This window comes from Zea mays, chromosome 5 (assembly GCF_902167145.1).
Source record: "Zea mays cultivar B73 chromosome 5, Zm-B73-REFERENCE-NAM-5.0, whole genome shotgun sequence".
Lineage (NCBI taxonomy): Eukaryota > Viridiplantae > Streptophyta > Magnoliopsida > Poales > Poaceae > Zea > Zea mays.
Window position 1 is genome coordinate 106,012,325 of NC_050100.1, and position 18,075 is coordinate 106,030,399.

The 18,075-nt window shown below is 47.0% G+C and overlaps 1 long non-coding RNA gene across 1 annotated transcript; it reads right to left on the bottom strand.

Annotated features, from left to right (window-relative positions):
• Window positions 1-595: 595 nt before the first annotated feature.
• Window positions 596-2,806, bottom strand: LOC100192582 (uncharacterized). Its single transcript, NR_160016.1, has one exon. It is a non-coding gene; the product is annotated as an uncharacterized lncRNA (long non-coding RNA).
• Window positions 2,807-18,075: the final 15,269 nt, after the last annotated feature.

Here is an 18,075-nt window from a genome sequence, read left to right on the forward strand (position 1 = left end):
AGCAGCACAAAACTATAACCTGAAAAACAACAGGGAATAAAACCCTGAGTATGGAATTACTCAGCAAGACTTACCCGACTAAAGAAAAGACTCTCAAGGGTATGCTGGCTAGAGGGATTCAAGGTATGGCTTATCAAGAATCAAAGACTCTGTTTTGCAGAAGAGCTTACTAGTAGTAAATCCTTATGCCAAAATTTTACTTCACAAGTTTAGTATTTTTCCTGAATCTAGATTTGCCTAATCTAGAGCATCCACTTGTCCTGGTCTAGCTTTCTTTTAGCCAATTCATATTTCACTTGTCAACTACGATGAGTGGTCGGAGGATAGAGTCTCCATGACCAAGGAGCAACGACGATTCGAACCGATTATACCCAGCTGGGGATCCCTAACCACACGACATATGTAGCACTTAATCCTTGCATATGTCAACCGTTCCCATAGATCCTCCACAACGTGAACCGGTCCGCGCTACTCGGGAGCACAGTACTCCTCCATCCAGCCTCTAGCCAGGAGGGTACACGCTACTCCCACCATCTCCCACGCCCAGTGCGCGGTTGTCTTTTCACGTATGGAATAGCCGGGTTCAGGCTTACCGGAGCATGTGGCTAGTTGCAAGGTCTCCACCACAACAGGCCTACATCGAACGGTCCTTAATCGACACAGACGGGCGACCACGTCCGCTCAGCGTCTGGTCTAGATGTATTCAAACCATTTTCCCATTTTTGGTACCCGACAGGGGTACTCTTTTCCAAATGATGAACCCACTCCGGCCGAAGTGGAATCATCACCATAAGTTTGCTTTGATTTTTGAAACGAAAGGCCCATAACCAATGTTCCACAATCATTCTTTTTGAAAACAAATGATTTTTCAGTTTCTAAGCAGGGCTAAGCATTATCAGTTCTTTTTATAAAACCGGGATTAAGGAGTTTCCAAGGAATGGTAATGCATCAATTGTTTATCACACAACTCCTATCACCTAATGCATCAGATAAGGTGAAAAAGCATTTAAAACACAAGGAAGGGGCAAATGCACCGGGGCTTGCCTGGAATAAACACTACGTTAGTGTTTGTTAGACGACGTCCGCTTGACGACCATCTTCTGTCTTGACATTCGCTAGATTTTCCATCTTCGGTTCCGTCCATCAACATCATCCCGCGGGTTAGCCCGCGCTTGGGGTCGACTTGAGTCATCTTCCGCATCACGTGATTAATTATCGCACCTGAATGAAATGCATTATGCACATGAATACATATAGACAGGAATATCAAAAACCCTAAATAGTGCTACGCGATGGCGAATTTAAACACCTAGCGGCGAGGCGTTGTACAATTTCATACGGAAACACTAGTTATTAATATATGACTACGTGCAATAATTACGTTTCTTTAGATTAACCGAACCTAACGCGAACATCACAAAACAACAAATTATACACCTTTAATACAATTAGCCTAACCACAACTTATCAGTTAATTAATTGAATTCTAAACTTATCCCTCGTTTTATGAATTATTCTACATCTTTATAAGTGATTAAAATATTTTAACCTTACACATGCCTACCAAAATTCTACTCGGTCCACTAATTCAGCTAAGTGACTAGAATAGCGAAATAATTCGACATAGCTGAATCTGGCTCGATAATCACAAGAACTGCGAAGTCGGCGAGAGGTTCGTGACTTACGCAATTTATCGAGCACCTTAATGCGCCTCGAACTAGCACATCAATTTATGCAACGATCGAACTATTTTGGATAATTTATCAGCTTACCGTTTCAATAGCCGACTCGAATCCGCGAGATCGGTAGTGATTTTCTGATCCAGTCAATTGTCGAGTGTTTGGGGAATATCGCGCTACTAGCTTCGTCTTCACCCGATTCTTGGGATTCTTGATGACGCGCGGGACGACGATGAGATTGTGTCTCGAGCGAGCTGGCGGGGTAGGGTTGAGCAGGGGATGATGGGTTCAATGACTCGACGGCAAACGCGAGCACGCACAAAACCCGATGACAACAAGGATCAAGCTCGCGACAGGAAGTGATGACGACGCGGCACGGCAACATGGGGCTTGACCCGACGAGCAGTAGGCGCGATGAGGACACACAGGTCTGCGACTCGGGCGAACTCGGCGTGGGAACTTGACGCGTGCAGATAAACAATACGGCACAGTGGAGCACGGATCAAGCGCCCCAGCGAGCAAGGAAATTTCATGCGCGCAGGGAGGAAACACCAGAGAGACGCGGCTGCTGGCGCGCACAGGAAGGAACGCGCGCGTGACGCAGGGACGACGCGAGAAGACGCACGCGCAGGGGCGAGCTACAGGAGGAGGAACGGCTGGGGCTGGGCGAGCTGGATCGCGGCCATGGAACCGAGCTCAGCAGGGATCCAGGCGCGCACCCAAGAGCTCGCGCGCTAGGGGAGACAAAGGGAGCAGGGCGCAGCGCGGCCAGGGAGCTCCGACCGACGGCCGCCAGAGGAAGATCCAGCCGGAGCTGGAGCACGTGCGCAGGGAACCGGCTGGAGAATGAAGAGGAGCAGAGGAATTCTGAGCGCAGGGGCTGAGGGAGGAAGGAGAGGGCCTGGGCGCGGCTGGAAGAGGAGGACGGACCGGCGCCATGGGAGAACGCGCACGCAGCACCAGAGCAAGCAGCAGAGGGGCGCGGCGCAGGGACTGGATATTTGAAGACTCCACGGGCGGTTACGAGATGAGGACGCAGAGCGCGCACGGCAAAAAATTCAGCAGGGAGATGGGATGAAGCCGAGTGGAGAGAGAAGGCTTGTGGTCCGACGGCTCAAGGAAGTGCCACAGCCAGCGGTGAAAAACGACGAGCTGCCCACAGCGAGCGCCCACGCACGATGAAGAGAGGTCAGGGGAGGATTGGAACGGATACGAAGCGGCGGGATTTTTTTTGAGCTGAACAGCGCCGTGCGTAGAAGATAAGTAGGAAAGGGAGGTATTCGGCGGCTGAAGAATTAATTAGAGATAGAGAGCGGTGGAGGATAATCTCTAGAGATATTTTCATTTTTCATTTTTCATTTTTTTATAAAGAAAATCGCTGATATTTTGGGTCATGATTTGTATTAATAATCAAAGAGTTATAGTATTGGTGACACAGTTTGATTCGATTCGAAGCACGAGATATTTGATCTGCGGTCAGAACACATGATTCTATAGTCACGGTAATTTACCCGAGAATTAAAGCTCAATTATAATTCTCGGACGCGCAGTCACGATTTTGATTTAGCGAATACTTGGAATCAGATGAATTTGCACCCGTCATTTATATCCAAAGTTTTGGATCGGGCAAGAAACGACAGACCGAAATAAACTGATTTCGGCACTGATAATTTGTTCGGCGTGATTCGACCGAAATTAGCCGAAACAATATATGTGAACGTATACGCGATTTTGTCTTCGAAGCAGCGTGCAGAAGAATAAATTGGATTATATCCTCGCACACGATTTTTCTCGGACAACGCACGATACAGATTATTTTGCCTCGAACATTTTAATCGTCGAGTTTTTTTTAATCTGTTCGGTATAAAATCATCCGAGTGGGTCTGGCTTCCGAATTCATATTCGCGCGAGCGACGAATTTTAAATAATCATCGGACGCACCGATCTTCGAAACAGCTATGTTCCGAACATCACGAAAATTTTAGGAAGAGCCCGGATAGACAAAAATAAAAACGATGTCGCACTCGCGACAAACGAAACAGATGCGATATAAAAATCGCGATAGATGAAGATGTTTAAAATTTAAAATCCATTTTATCCATCGGTTATGTGCTTAAATCCGAACTCGTTGTCGAGTGAAATATAAACACCTGGGGTGTTACATGGTGGTGGTGGCGGCGGGGCCGGAGGACTGACGCGCCTCTGCGTGCCGTGGGCCTGGGAGCTGGCCTCCTTGGTCCCACCTGCAGTCCTTTGACGCTTTTAAGGGGGCTCCGAAACGAGCGACCCGTCAGCGCGACGCAGCCTGAGTCGCCTCTCCTCCTCCGACCCCCTGGAGCTACCTGGGGCAGAGGCACTGCTTGCAGCCCCTTTGCCTTTGTCCAAAGGGCTGAGGGCCACGGCGGGGTTGGCACTGGGAGCCGCACCGGCGAGCTGGGGACCTCCAGCCGGTGCATCGGAGATCCAGATCCTGTGGAGGGGGTCCCAGCAGCCGGTCTGGCGAACCGCTACGCCGCTGTCGTCAAGGGTCGGCAGCGTGGCCAAGATCGCCGTCCTCAGGCCTGGGTCGTCGCAGAGCACATGGATGTTCTGGGGGAGTATCAGGGACTCAGGGACAAAAGTTTTCCCAGTAATCCCTCCCACCAGGACTACCAGCTTGTCCCATGACAGATCGGTGCCCGGCCCGCGCTGGATCCTACCGATGTCGTTCGAGCCGGTGAACCAGCAGCACAGGTGCGGTCTCCTCTGCAGCGGCGCGATCCGGCGCTTCAGGAGATCGCCGACCACGTGCATCGATGTCAGGCCGCTCTAGACCTGAGCATGGGCCACCCGACCCGGTCGACCCGATCCGACCCGCCCGAAAAAAACCCGACCCAGTCGGGCCGGGCCAGTGTGTTGGGCGGGCTCGGGCCGTGTTTTTAACCCGTCAATATTTTCGGGTCGGGCTCGGGCCTAAAATTAAGCCCGCGGGCCAGCCCGTCAGCCCGAAATCTGGACCGGTGACTTGCGTTCACCGCTAATCTTCAATGTTGTGGTAGAGAGATCAGCACAGCAGGCCTCTGCTTTGATCACGGACTGAGCAGGTGGCCTGTGCGGCGTACCGTGCCCGGTTTTTTTTTATCACAGAGACACAGACTCACAGTGCCCGACCGGAGTACCGTGCCTGTGCGGAGTCAGAGTGCGTGCGTGGCTGCGGGGGTGAGAAGAAAAATTAAAAAAACGCGTCCACGCCTGTAGCCAGCAGCTGGTGACACACTGCCTGTCGGGTCATCGGGTCGGCCCGTGGGCCATCGGGTCGGGCCACGGGCGGGCTCGGGCTGGGATTTTACATTTTTTGTCGGGCCGTGGGCGGGCTCGGGCTAAAGAGTTTTTATATCGGGTTCAGTATGGCCCGACCCGAACTCGGCCCGGCCCGGTAAATGATCAGGTCTAGGCCGCTCGTAGCCAAGCCGTTTATCATGTCCAATACGGGCAGGAACTCTGGCGAGAGGGACGGCTTGGTCCTCCAGTGCTTGCGGTCGAGCGCTGGCCCATCGCTCGGCAGGACGAGGCGGTCGTTGGCCTCGGCGCTGGCAATCACCTAGTCGTTGCGCCAGTTTTCCCACCTCGCACCGCCAAAGGTGGGGATGTAGACGACGGCTGGATCTGGCCTCGTCTAGAAGTAGTAGGCACCGATGTGGTCCCTAGTCTTTCCGGACTTGACCAGCACGAAGAAGTAGCGGAAGAGGGAAGTACAGGGGCCACACCTACGAACATCTCACAGAGGTGGACGAAGATGGCTGCCTGGAGGACGGAGTGGGGCGTGAGGTGTTGAAGCTGAAGCCCGAACTCCTCCAGCAGCAGCAAGAAGAAGGGTGAGATCGGCAGCGCCAACCCGCAGGAGATGTAGGAGGTGAACAACACGAACTCCCCGGTGGCGAGATCGCCAAGGAGGACGGCACCGGCGTGGATTCTTCCGGCGAGCCCTAGCGCGCTCCACCCAAGCAGGCCGCGCACCAGGTTGAGCGCCTCCTCAGACTGAAAGCGATCTGGATGACCAAGCGAAGCCATGGCGTGTGTGGCGGCGCGGGCGTGGAACAGAGGAGCATGAAGGCAAAGGGGCACAGGCGATTGGGAGAGAATGCAAAAAGGTAACTGCTGCACGCGAGGTGAATCCTTTTTCAAGGAAACCTGAGTCCTTGTTTAGAGAAACCCTTCCGCGCGCCCCTGAATCGCCGCAGGAAATCCCGCCTGACGCGCACCTAGGACCCAGGCAGCCCACTCTATGACACAGGGGGGCGGGTTCACAAGTCATACAGTTTGTGTGCCGGATTTCGGGTGCAGAAAGAGCGAACCACCATGCAAACCGCCGCGCGCGATAGTGCACCCCCTCAGGGCCGCTGCAGAAGACAAAAGGTTATGCAGCGGCAACGAGGCGCCCCGCGCGTGGCTCGAAGAAACCACCAGGCGTGGGGCTGTGGGTCAGTCAGCCATGGAGACAGATATGGCAGTTGACGTGACTGAAGGCGGATTGACAGCGGGCGCATCAGCAGACGCGCTAAAACGGCGCGCCAATTACCGATCAGATCATGTTGAGGCAAAGTACGAGCTTTGGCCCCACCTACAGGCTCGCATCCTCCCCTGAGGTGGGCCCGGGGGCCACTGTCGGTACCATGAAACTAGGGTACCCCTTTCTACTGTATAAAGACGTAGTACCCACGCGGCTATCTTTAGTCGCGTGGTAAAAGAGCTGTATGTGGGACTAGGCCATGACTCGCCTCAGCCTCGGGCGACTATTCTGGGCCAGCAACAGCGCCTGACCCCACCACATGGGTGGGTCCAGGACCGCCACGTGTCCAGAGAAAGTGATATACTCCAAGGCATCAACAGTAAGTCAGAACCCCCATGGGAGAGTGTCGGACCCGTGTCGGACCCCTGTATATATGGTCCATGCCTCCAAGTTTGGCCTAGGACCACCACGTGTGCGAACCGGACCCCTAGAATGGGATCTGGACCTCCCGTATGGGGTCAGGGCCGCCCACAGCGGGGTCCCAGGGTTCCAGGACAGAACATACTCGAGCCTTAATCCGGTCCCAGGCGAGGGTCCGGAGCCGACATGTCTGGTGGGATCGGGACCTATCCACATACAATCCTGCTCCCCGCACAGGCGGAGACCCGATGCTACCACGTGGCGTACTGCGCGGCATAAGCCAACGGGCGGAACCTTGCATGACGCCTCTAAACTACGCGCGCCTTCGCATTCATTACGGATAAGACGTACGCCTGTCCATTACACTGACAGGCGGCGTGCTCAGTCCACGATACGTGGGCCATGCAGTTACTCACACGTTACCATATCGAGGGCAATGACTCACCATTACTCCCGCGTCACTAGGAAAAGAGTTACTACCTATCAATGCTGCATGGACTGCAGCCATCATGACCCCGCTGATTACTCATGCGTTACTCTGTCAGCATTAGTTATTCACATAATGTATTTCTTCCATTATGCTCCTGGGCCCGCATGTCGGGGTCAGCATCCTTGTATGTGCCTCCCTTAAACTATAAAAGGGAAGGCACACAACGTTACAAGGGACACGCTCAGTTACACTCAATATAGTTTACACACAGTGGAGGTAGGGTATTACGTTCCGGCAGCCTGAACCACTATAATCCCTCGTGTCCTCTTGTATTCATCTGGAATTCACCGAATAGGCAACCGCTTAGGCCCCCTCCTCATCTTAGATTAGGGCGGGTGCATTCCGCCACCTGGCGGAGGAAATCCCTCCGACACCCAAGGACCCGGTATTATAGCCCTCCCTTCACGGACGGCCGCAAGCGAATTTGGTCTCCCCACTTCTGCCATACTCGTGTCGCCGTTGTGACGTGCTCTGTTATCGCGCGGTTGATGTGTCAGTGAGGGAGAGAGATTGAAGGTGGATTGCATGGCGAACAAGTCGTGCACGCGCAGGTGGCGAGATGGGTGCATGCGGCATCATGGATTTTAAAGGATGTATTCGCCGTGTGGGGCGAGGAAGATCTACAGGAGAGCACAGAGTCTGGCAAGCGGGCCTGGTGCGTCAGTCACTAATATCAGCGCGAGCGTGGAGTGGCTGCCCATGGGTCCCACGGAGCAGCGCCCCAAGCGATCACCCGATGAGCGAGAATGGAAAGCGGGGCCCTGGTGTCAGCGCAGGAACGTGAAGGAAAAGTGGGCCCCGTGCGAGAAGGTGGTTAATGGGCCGGAACTGCGAGAATGAGCCCAGTTGGTTCCATTTCTTTTTCTTTTATGTTTTTATTTTCTGTTTTCTTTCTCTTTCAACTTCTAAAGTTCAAATTTGAATTCAATTCTAATGGTGAGCTTATACTTATTTTAAATATACAAATAGAACCCAATAATATGGGAGGTCCCATTATTTTTATATCTATTTCTTTTTCTTTTATATTTTGTATTTCCATTTCGAATTCAAATTCAAATCTTAAATTAAATCCAAACAAGGTTCAGATTTAGAGTATATTTAAGTGCTCAAAGAAAACTCTAATTTGTTATACATGGTTTGTTTTATTTTATGTATCCCTTATCTACTTAGTAAAATGAGATATTCTCATATTATTTGATTTTACAAAATTTCAAATTCCAAGATTTAGGAATTCAATTCTTTAATACATAATCAAAATCAAATATGATGCAATAGATGTATATTTATTTTAATTATTTTATTTATTTGATAGATGTTAGAACTATGAAACACACTCTTATTGTTCATTTCTTTTTAGGAAAATAGTATTTTGATTGTGGAATAGGAATTAAAGTTACTTCAACATTAAATATTCATGTAAATGATGTTTATGGCGCATCATTTAATGATATGCATAATCATTTAGTTGAATAGAAAACTCTTCTATTACTCATTTTCTAAAATAATTCTTGGTTTTTGAAATTCAGTTCTCAATTTTCCACTCTCAAGTATAATTTGAGATATCTGAATGTACTATTTTATTTCTTTATATATTTATTTTATTATTATTATTATCATTTTTTTCTTATACAAAATTTGGGACTTACAAATCCTACCCCCCTTAACAGAAATCTCGTCCTCGAGATTTGTAAGGAAAGGGTGTATACTCATATTGTCTCAACACATATGCACAAACAAAAATATCAGCATGATGCATAATTTATTAGCAACACATGGGGTCAATTAGACCTTATTATTCCTCCTATAGTAGTACCATAGCGTCTACTAACTAAATTAACATTTAACTAAAATAGTAATATATATGTATATTTATGTAGCTTGGTGGAGCGGGTGGTGGTGGTGGGGGTTGTTGTTGTTGCGGTAGAACCGCCCGAATTATTCCAGCTTAAGTGCCCAAGTCACGCCTCAAAGGCCGCAACGCACTTAAATCGGAATAAGCCGTCAGACCCTCAGATCTAGTCTGATAAAGCCACTTATCCATGATCAAATACCACAAGCTCAATCGAAGGTGAGTCACGGAAGAAATACAATAAAACAGGAAAACCTCAAATTAAAGTACTAGAGTTATTACATAAATCAGAGTTTTTCAAGTAGCTGATATAAGTTCACAAAATAAATTGCAGCGGATAGTCGATATCGTCGAAAGCGAGGAATAGGGCAAGGCCTAGCCCATTACTCCTCCTGCTCCTCTCCTACCGGAGCAGCATCCCACTCGACCGTCCAACCCGGTGGTAGGGTTGTAGGCCAAGTTACACCATCAACCATGTCCTGAAGCGTACCTGTAAAAAGTATGCCACAAGCAAGGCTGAGTATACTAATACTCAGCTACACTTACTCGGTGTGTGGAATCTACTCCTCTACCTCTAGACCATGCAACTGTTTGGCTGAGGGATTTGGTTTGCCAAAAGCACTAGTTGTATCTAAGGTCAACATTTAGCTTTGCCATTTCTAGTATCATTATTTTAGCTAAGTTTGCCCTTTCTAAGCATACATGGTAACAATAGTTTAATACAATCAACAAGTTGTCTCATGTAGAACCTCATTTCACTTCTTACTCAATGTAGTACAAGGGGTCAAGTAGTCTCATTAGCTACGAGAAGCAGACGATTCGAATCGAGTTTTAAACCTTGCAAGGTAAACCTAAACACACAACATGTCAGGGCACTCTATCCCCACACACGTCAACCCTCCCCATCGATTCCCCATTCGCGGCCAGGGATCAACGCCTTGACATACAATGCTCCACTGACCCCTGGCTGCCGCCGTGCAGTGACCACACTTGTACCCACCATAGCTAGCATGGGAGACCCAGTCTCAGGACAAGTGAGGAGAAAAGTCCGCGCCCGGCTTCAATCAGGTACTAGGTTTACCGGTTACCATATTTCCCGACGTGTGTTTAGTACGTTCAAACGCTTGACTCAAGTATCCACAAATTAATCCTTAATTCCTTTTCCCATCTCATGGACAAGGCATCCACCCTAGATCCAAGTCCATAGACCATCATAGATCCCGTTATCAAGATGAATACAATCAATTTCTGACCTCGCGTGAGTGCTAGAAAAATCACTCGACTTCTACTGAGATCCTAATTAGCAAAGCAGCTATTTGACCTAGCATACTAGTATCCATCTCAAAAAGGAATCCTGAGTTCATGCAACTAAAGGTTTCAAGCAACTCCTACACTTAAGTGCACATTCCAAGCCTACAAACATTAAGTGTAGTAATGTAGCATATATAAACGGTTATGCATAAAACCGGGGCTTGCTTTCAAATGCTGGGGCTACGGGGAGATCCTCGATGGCAGTCTCGGGAGCTTGCTCCTGGTCTTCCTCGTGGATAGCTCCTTGCTCAGGGATGAGCACGTACTCTCCGTCAGCGAGATTGCAATCTAATGAATGCAATAAGTAAGATATATGCATGGCATGATATGTAATTTAGCAATTAAGATTTGATAGGGAATGATCAATTTAATAAGGTAGAGCTTATTCTTACTACTAGAGATTTTTTGTGGTACACTCAGCAATTTAGGGTCAAGTTGATTACTGAATGGTTAACCAATTTTTATTGTTCTACTGATTTTCTTCTTTATATATTATGAATATTTTTAACAATATTCTTAGCTGCCATGTTGGGGTAATACTTATTAATCTTTCTAATTCCTCTCTTCTTCTCTATTTCTTTTATGCTTTTAAGGTGGGTTTGAACTACAAGATAGCTTAATAAATTTTTAAAAATTCTGCAAAAATTACAGTGGCTTCTTACTGGTGTATAATTCTTTGTCTTAAAATTTTTGGCTTAAAAAGTGAGGGGTTCTCTCTGTACAAAATTATCAAGTGTTAGGGCAAAGGGGGTGTTTTGAACTACAACTCTCTTTTAACAATAGGTTATTCTCTAAGACTTATTTTTGCTGGCATTTAGATGTTATAACATGATTTTGTACAAATTTTCAGCAAGTAATACTTATTAGATAGTTTATTATGATTTTCTAAAGTTTCTAGCCAAAGGGGTGCTTTCTACTACCACTATACTTGAAAAATATCAAACAACAATTTCCAATTTTTCCTATCTTCTTCTTTGTGCAAGAGCAATCATTCTAAAATTTGGTAACTATTTGCTTAAGGGAAAGGTGGTAGGAATTTCTTGAATTAAATGGCCTTTTTCATGAAGTAGGGGCAATGGGTATTACTTTGTAGTTTTGAATAGGTTTTGCATTTTTCTCTGGTGGTCTATCACATTAATAATCTGGTAAAAAATTATTTGCCCACTGTTGCACACATTTTGGCTTGCTTATGATTTAATTGAAATATGGCTCAATATCAAGTTTTATTTGTTCAACCCACGTAAATGATGGGCTGGGGTATTTATCATTTTTGTAGTGGTTTCCTAGTGGTTACAAGTCTACTGAATTTTTCTTACCAATTTTGAAATTGATCTCATATTGCTAATAATTGTCCTTCTAGTTTTATTAGTGCCTAATAAAACATTTCACCTTGAATTTTTTTGGACTAGGGTTCCTTTTATTTTTCCTAGGTTCTTTATTACTTAAGTGGACTAGGAAAAATATTTGCATCCATTGTTCATTATTTTCTAATACCTTTCTCATTTTCTTAAGTTTTAGGCAATTATGGCCTTTAATAGATAACCCTGTTTAAATCTTGAATACTGGGGTGCTTAATATTTTTAAACAGTGTCTATGTGGGGTTTGAACTTCTACAAATTTTCTTAAGTTCAGCATAGAAGCATAACTAATTTTCTTCATTTTAATAAGGTTTGGTCAGTTTTCTTAATTAATTCCAAACTCTAAAATTTAAAACTGAAGCACATGGGTCAGTATTTTTATGTGATAGTTCATAATATTTTGAATCTAGTAAAATTGGTTTGATTAAATTTAGTTAAATATTTCTCAAGATATAAATTTCCTAAGTTCTCTGCTGAATTTAAAAAGAATAAACAGAAAAAAATAAAGAAAAAAGGGTTTTGCATTGGGGTCCCTAGCGAAAGGTTTTAAGTGTATTACAGACATGTCCTCGGTTCACTATTCATCTGAGTCTATGACTCTGCAGAAAACCCCCTAGGGTATTGCGGAATCGAACCCGCGATCCTTCCCCTAATGGAACAGTGACCACGACGGAAGAAAAGGGCGGAGAGGCTTACCGACGGCAAGGTTGCTTCGGTGAGGGGTTGGGTGAGGTCCGGGGGTCTCTGGCGATCACGTCGAGGTGTGGATCGTCGGCGGTGGTGGTCGGAGTAGGTTGGTCCACGTGTGCAGGCGGGGGAGCTCGTGTAGGGTGGTCGGAGTAGGTTGGTCCACGTGTATCCTGCTCACGGCGCGATAGTCCAATTGAACGGGTTAGGGAGCTTCACCAGAGGTCAAGGAAGACATGTGCGCGAGGAATTTGAGAATGGCTCACCAGATTGCTCGGTCTACGCGCAGCTGCGGGCGACCGAAGTCCGGCGAGGGCGATCATGGGTCTCCGGTGAGGCTCTGCCGGGTCCGAGGACTTAGAAAGCTTCACGGGCCACTGGTGAAGCTAACCGAGCAACTAGCGTGGCTTGGAAGTGGTTGGAGGGAGCTGGCCGCGGTGGCCGAGGCTCAGGCAGTGATGGCGGGCAGAGGAGAGCTCGCTGGAGTTGGAGTTCTTGCTGAGGGCGTGAGGCGGAGTGAAGAGCAGACCATTGCGCACCCGAGGTACTTATAGGCGCCCTCGGGCATGGCTGGGCGCAGGAGCGAGGGACAGGAGCCGACCGTGCGCGGCGCGCGCGTAGAGGGCAGCCAATGCGCGGCCGAGCGCTTGAGCACGCGATCGAACACGTGGAAGTGTGATTCTGCCCGAGTTCAAATGCCTGTTGGTCAACCTAAACGTGCATATCTTGCTAGGGGTCCTGTGTAGCATATCTTCACTGTGCCAAGGTCTTCCTGTCGTGTGTGAGTCCCGAGTGAAGATATGGCCTAGGTGAGAAGATATGATGGCGTGAAGATTGCTTTGTGAGCACTACCCAAACAGAGAAAAAACCTGTGTCAAGTCATGTCAAACGATTTTGGTTTGATTTCAAACTTCTCCATAGTGTTCCTAGGGTATTTTGGCGCCACTTTGATATTTGGACTTTATGGATTCGAGCCTTGGAAGACAGGGAACACTTCTGAACTTTGGGAAAGGGTTTGAAATTCAGTTTTCTGAATTTCTGAATTTTCCCATAGGGCATTAGTTCATGGGCTGATTTGGGGATTTTGGAAAATTCAAATGGCCAAACTTTCTTACTATACTTTGTTGGTTATTTAGTGCACTAAAACTTTGTTATTTGGTTCATACCAAAATTTTGTATTCTTCCCAAGTCTTTTCCCAATTTCCCTTTATGTGCTTAAATGGTCCACTTAGGATTAATTAGGGTTTGTGAGTTCTTCTTACCTTGAGGTGCATGGCATGATTAAGGAGAATTTCTTAAGATGAAACCTTTGTCCTTAATTTTTTATGTTCATTCCTCTATTTGGTTCACATGTGATAATGGTTTTGAGTCAGCTCTAAGAAGAAACCTTAGGTGACACTGGGGTGTCACAGCCTTCCCCCATCTCGTCCCGAGATTCGGGTCGGAGTCCTCTTGGGGTGAAGTGAGGGTTAAGGCTTACTTGAAGTGGTGATTTATTCATTATGGTTCTTGGTAAACTGCTCTTCGAATGTCATCCTCTTTGCAACTTCAGAAGGAAGTCCTTTTAAATTTTAGTGTTACAATTAACTCTTCCTATATTAAGATCAATTTTCTTATGTTTTGATTCAAAGGGCAGGGGGACGGGTTGGGCATGATTACGTACCAATTTCCTTAGGTAGACAATCGGGGAAGTTGGAACGCAGAAATCTCCCAGTCTCCCAAGTAGCCTCTTCTTCTGAGTGATTACTCCATTGGATCTTATACATTTTGATCGATTTAGCCCGAGTTGATCTTTCTTTGCAATCCAGAACCTTGGAGGGGTACTCTTGGTACGATAGATCTGGCTCTATCTCCACTTCTTGTTCTGCTATGATCTCAGTCGGCAATTGAACAAACTTCTTCATTTGGGATACATGGAATACATTGTGGATGGTAGACATTTTTGGAGTTAACTTCAACTTGTATGCCACGGGTCCACATGCTTCTATGATCTCATAAGGTCCAATGTAATGAGGGGCTAACTTGCCTTTGATCCCAAACCTCTGCACACCCTTGGTGGGTGATACCTTCAAATATACGAAATCTCCCACCTCGAACTAGAGAGGTTTCCTTCTCTTATCATGGTAACTATTTTGCCTAGCCTGAGCAGCTTCTAGATTCTTCCTGATTAGTTTGACCTTCCTTTCGGCTTCAGTCACTAAGTCTGGTCCGAAAACTTCTCTTTCTCTAGGCTGAGACCAATTGAGGGGTGTTCGACACCTTCTTTCATATAGGGCTTCGAAGGGTGCCATCTTTAGGCTGGATTGATAACTGTTGTTATAAGCAAACTCTGCCAAGGAGAGGTGCTTATCCCAGTTCTTGCCACAATCGATCACACAAGCCCTCAACATATCTTCAAGAATTTGATTTACCCTCTCGGTCTGACCATCAGTCTGTGGGTGGTAAGCTGAACTTCTGATTAGCTTGGTTCCCAAAGACTCTTGTAGTTGTTCCCAAAATCTGGCAACAAATTGGGCTCCTCAGTCAGAGACAATGGTCCGGGGCAATTCGTGCAAACACACGATACGGTCAATGTACAATTCTGCATACTTCTGAGCCTTATCAGTGGTGTACATTTTGGTGCTTCCTGGATGCATGGAGAATTTGGAGAGATGGGCCTCATCCAAGATTTTCTTCAAGAGATCCTTATTTTTAGGAACTACCAATATGCTTTCAAACCACAATATACCCTTTCCATCTTGGCGGAAGCAATTATACTTCTCTGTCCTCTGATGGAGGTTCCCTTAATAATTTGCACTCCCTTGTCACTGAGTTGGGCCATGATGATCTGGTCTTGCAAAGTTGGCTCAACGGAAATGTGAGACAAAGCACCAGAAGAAATCACTTCAATATTCATTTTGCTCAACTCATCACACAGGGTGTTGATGCGAGAATCCATCATAACACAGTTGCATTGCAATTTCCGACTCAAGGCATCTGCTACCACATTGGCTTTCCCTCGGTGATAATGTACCTCCAGGTCATAGTCCTTGATCAGCTCTAGCCATCTTCTCTGCCTCATGTTGAGATCAGCCTAAGTAAAGATGTACTTAAGGCTCTTATGATCTGTGAAGATGTTGCAGTGGGTTCCCATCAAATAGTGTCTCCACATTTTCAATGCATGGACCACGGCTGCTAACTCCAAGTCATGAGTGGGATAATTTTGCTCATGAGGCCTGAGTGCTCTTGATGCGTAAGCAATGACTCAGTTGTCTTGCATCAAGACACAACCGAGTCCAGTGCCAGAGGCATCATAGTACACATCAAATGGCTTGCTGCTGTCGGGTTGTGCTAACACCGGTGCTGTGGTCAGATGTTGCCTCAATGTATGGAAGGCATCTTTGCACTTCTGACCCCAAACAAACTTGGCTTCTTTCTTCAACAATTCAGTTATGGGCTTCGCAATTCGAGAGAAATCCGGAATGAATCTTCGATAATAACCAGCCAATCGCAGAAAACTTCGAATCTAACGGACAGTAGTTGGCGGCTTCCAGTTCATCACCTCTTGCACCTTATTAGGATCAATAGCTATGCCTGCCTGAGACATAGTGTGACCTAAGAATTTGATTTCTTTTAGCCAAATATCACATTTTTACAATTTGGCATAAAGACGGTGCTCTCGCAGACGTTGAAGCACTACATGCAAATGACCGACATGCTCTTCTTCGTTCCTTGAGTACACCAAGATATCATCGATGAAAACCACTACAAACTTGTCCAGCTCAGGCATGAAAACCGAATTCATCAGATACATGAAATATGCTGGTGCATTAGTTAGCCCAAATGACATCACCAAAAATTCATACAGCTCATATCTGGTTGAGAAGGCAGTCTTCGGAATATCACTTGCTCGTATCTTGATCTGATGATAGCAGGAGCAAAGGTCTATCTTGGAAACACTTTGGCTCTGACCAACTGGTCGAAAAGAACATCAATACGAGGCAAAGGATTGTTCATGATAGTCACCGCATTAAGTGGGCGGTAATCTATGCATAGCCTCAAGCTTTCATCTTTCTTCCTCACAAACAAGGCTGGACATCCCCAAGGCGAAGTACTCGGGCGGATAAAACCTTTGTCCAGCAATTCTTGCAATTGTTTCTTCAATTCTGCCAACTCAGCGGGTGGCATCCGGTAAAGCCTCTTGGAAATAGGTGTCGTTCCCGGTTGCAACTCGATGGCGAATTCGATATCCTGGTCTGCGGGCATTCCTGGTAATTCATCAGGAAAAACATCTGCATACTCACAGACCACTGGAATCTTCTTCAAAGGTAACTCTATCATAGCAAAAGCACATGATTGAGTAGAATCTTGGCTGGGTAGATATAACACAAGGTGTTCGGATGTAGGAGAACGGATCTCTAGAGCTCTGGCAGCTACATCCAACACCACTCGGTGTTGAGTCATCCAGTCGGCTCCGAGAATGATGTCCATACCCTCTAATCCCAAAATAAGGAGTGTGGTTTTGTAGATTCTACTTCCCATTAAGATAGGCACATTTCAGTTTAATTGGTTGGTTGCAATTTTACCCCAGGTGTGGCTATCATGAATGACCCTTTTGTATGATAGAAAGGCAGTTGACATTTAGCACTAAACTTCTGGCTAATGAAACTATGAGATGCACCAGAATCAAACAGAATTAATGCAGGTTGATTAAAAACTGAAAAGATACCAGTCATGATGGGGGCTCCCTCAGGTAACTCCTCCAGAGTAGTGAAGTTGAGCTTCCCTTGCCTAACTTGCACCTTCTGCTTTCTCCCCTTGTCTTGATTTGGTGCTGGCATCTGCCTCTGCTGATTTATAGGGCAATTTTTGGCATAGTGGCCCACATTGCCACAAGTGAAGCACTTGTTCCCATTTCCCTGGTGGAACTGCTGCTGCTGTGGAGTCTGATTGTTCCTTGGAGCGGGAGCTGGAAAACGAGTGGGTGCTGGATGGTGCTGCTGAAGTGGCCTGATCACCCATCTGCCTGCCTGCTGCTGAAATCCCCTTCTCTGATTGCGGGAAACAATCCACAACCTCTAGGTCTGAGCGGAGGGTGCTACCATTGGTGCCTTTCTCTTCTTCTCTGCCCGGTGCGCTAGAATACAATCCTCCTAGGAAATGGCCAGGTTTACCAACTCATTGAAGCTATCAGCCCGGACAGTGTTGAGACGCTCACGCAACTTGGTGTTGAGACCCTTGCGGAAGCGGTCTTTCTTCTTCTCATCGGAATCAGCATGATAACCTGCATACTGGCACAGGTCGTTGAAGGCCTGAGCATACTGCAATAACATGCGGGTTCCTTGATTGAGTGCCAGAAATTAATTCATCTTGCGATCAAGAATTCCAGCTGGGATGTGGTACCCTCTGAAAGCAGTCTTAATTTCCTCCCAAGAAACTTCATGACCAGTAGGTAGCATAGCATGGAAATTGTCCCATCAAGTCCGAGTAGGGCCACGAAGCTGTTGCGCGGCGAAGCGAGCCTTGGTTTCATCAGGGCAGTCTTTCATGAGGAGGGGAAACTTGGACTCCACGACGCGTAACCACACGTCAGCATCCAATGGATCCTCTGCCTTGGTGAACAAGGGAGGCTGCGTACTCAGGAACTCCTGGTAGGTTGCCGCTGCCGAAGGTCGCTGCGGCTGGCCTCCACCATACTGCTGAGGGTGGGGTTAGCACTGCAAGAGCTGTCGCAGAATTTCGTTCTGATGAGCCATCAGCTCCTGCACCGTGGGAGCTAGAGGAGGTGGCGGGGGAACTTGCTCGTTTTGCCC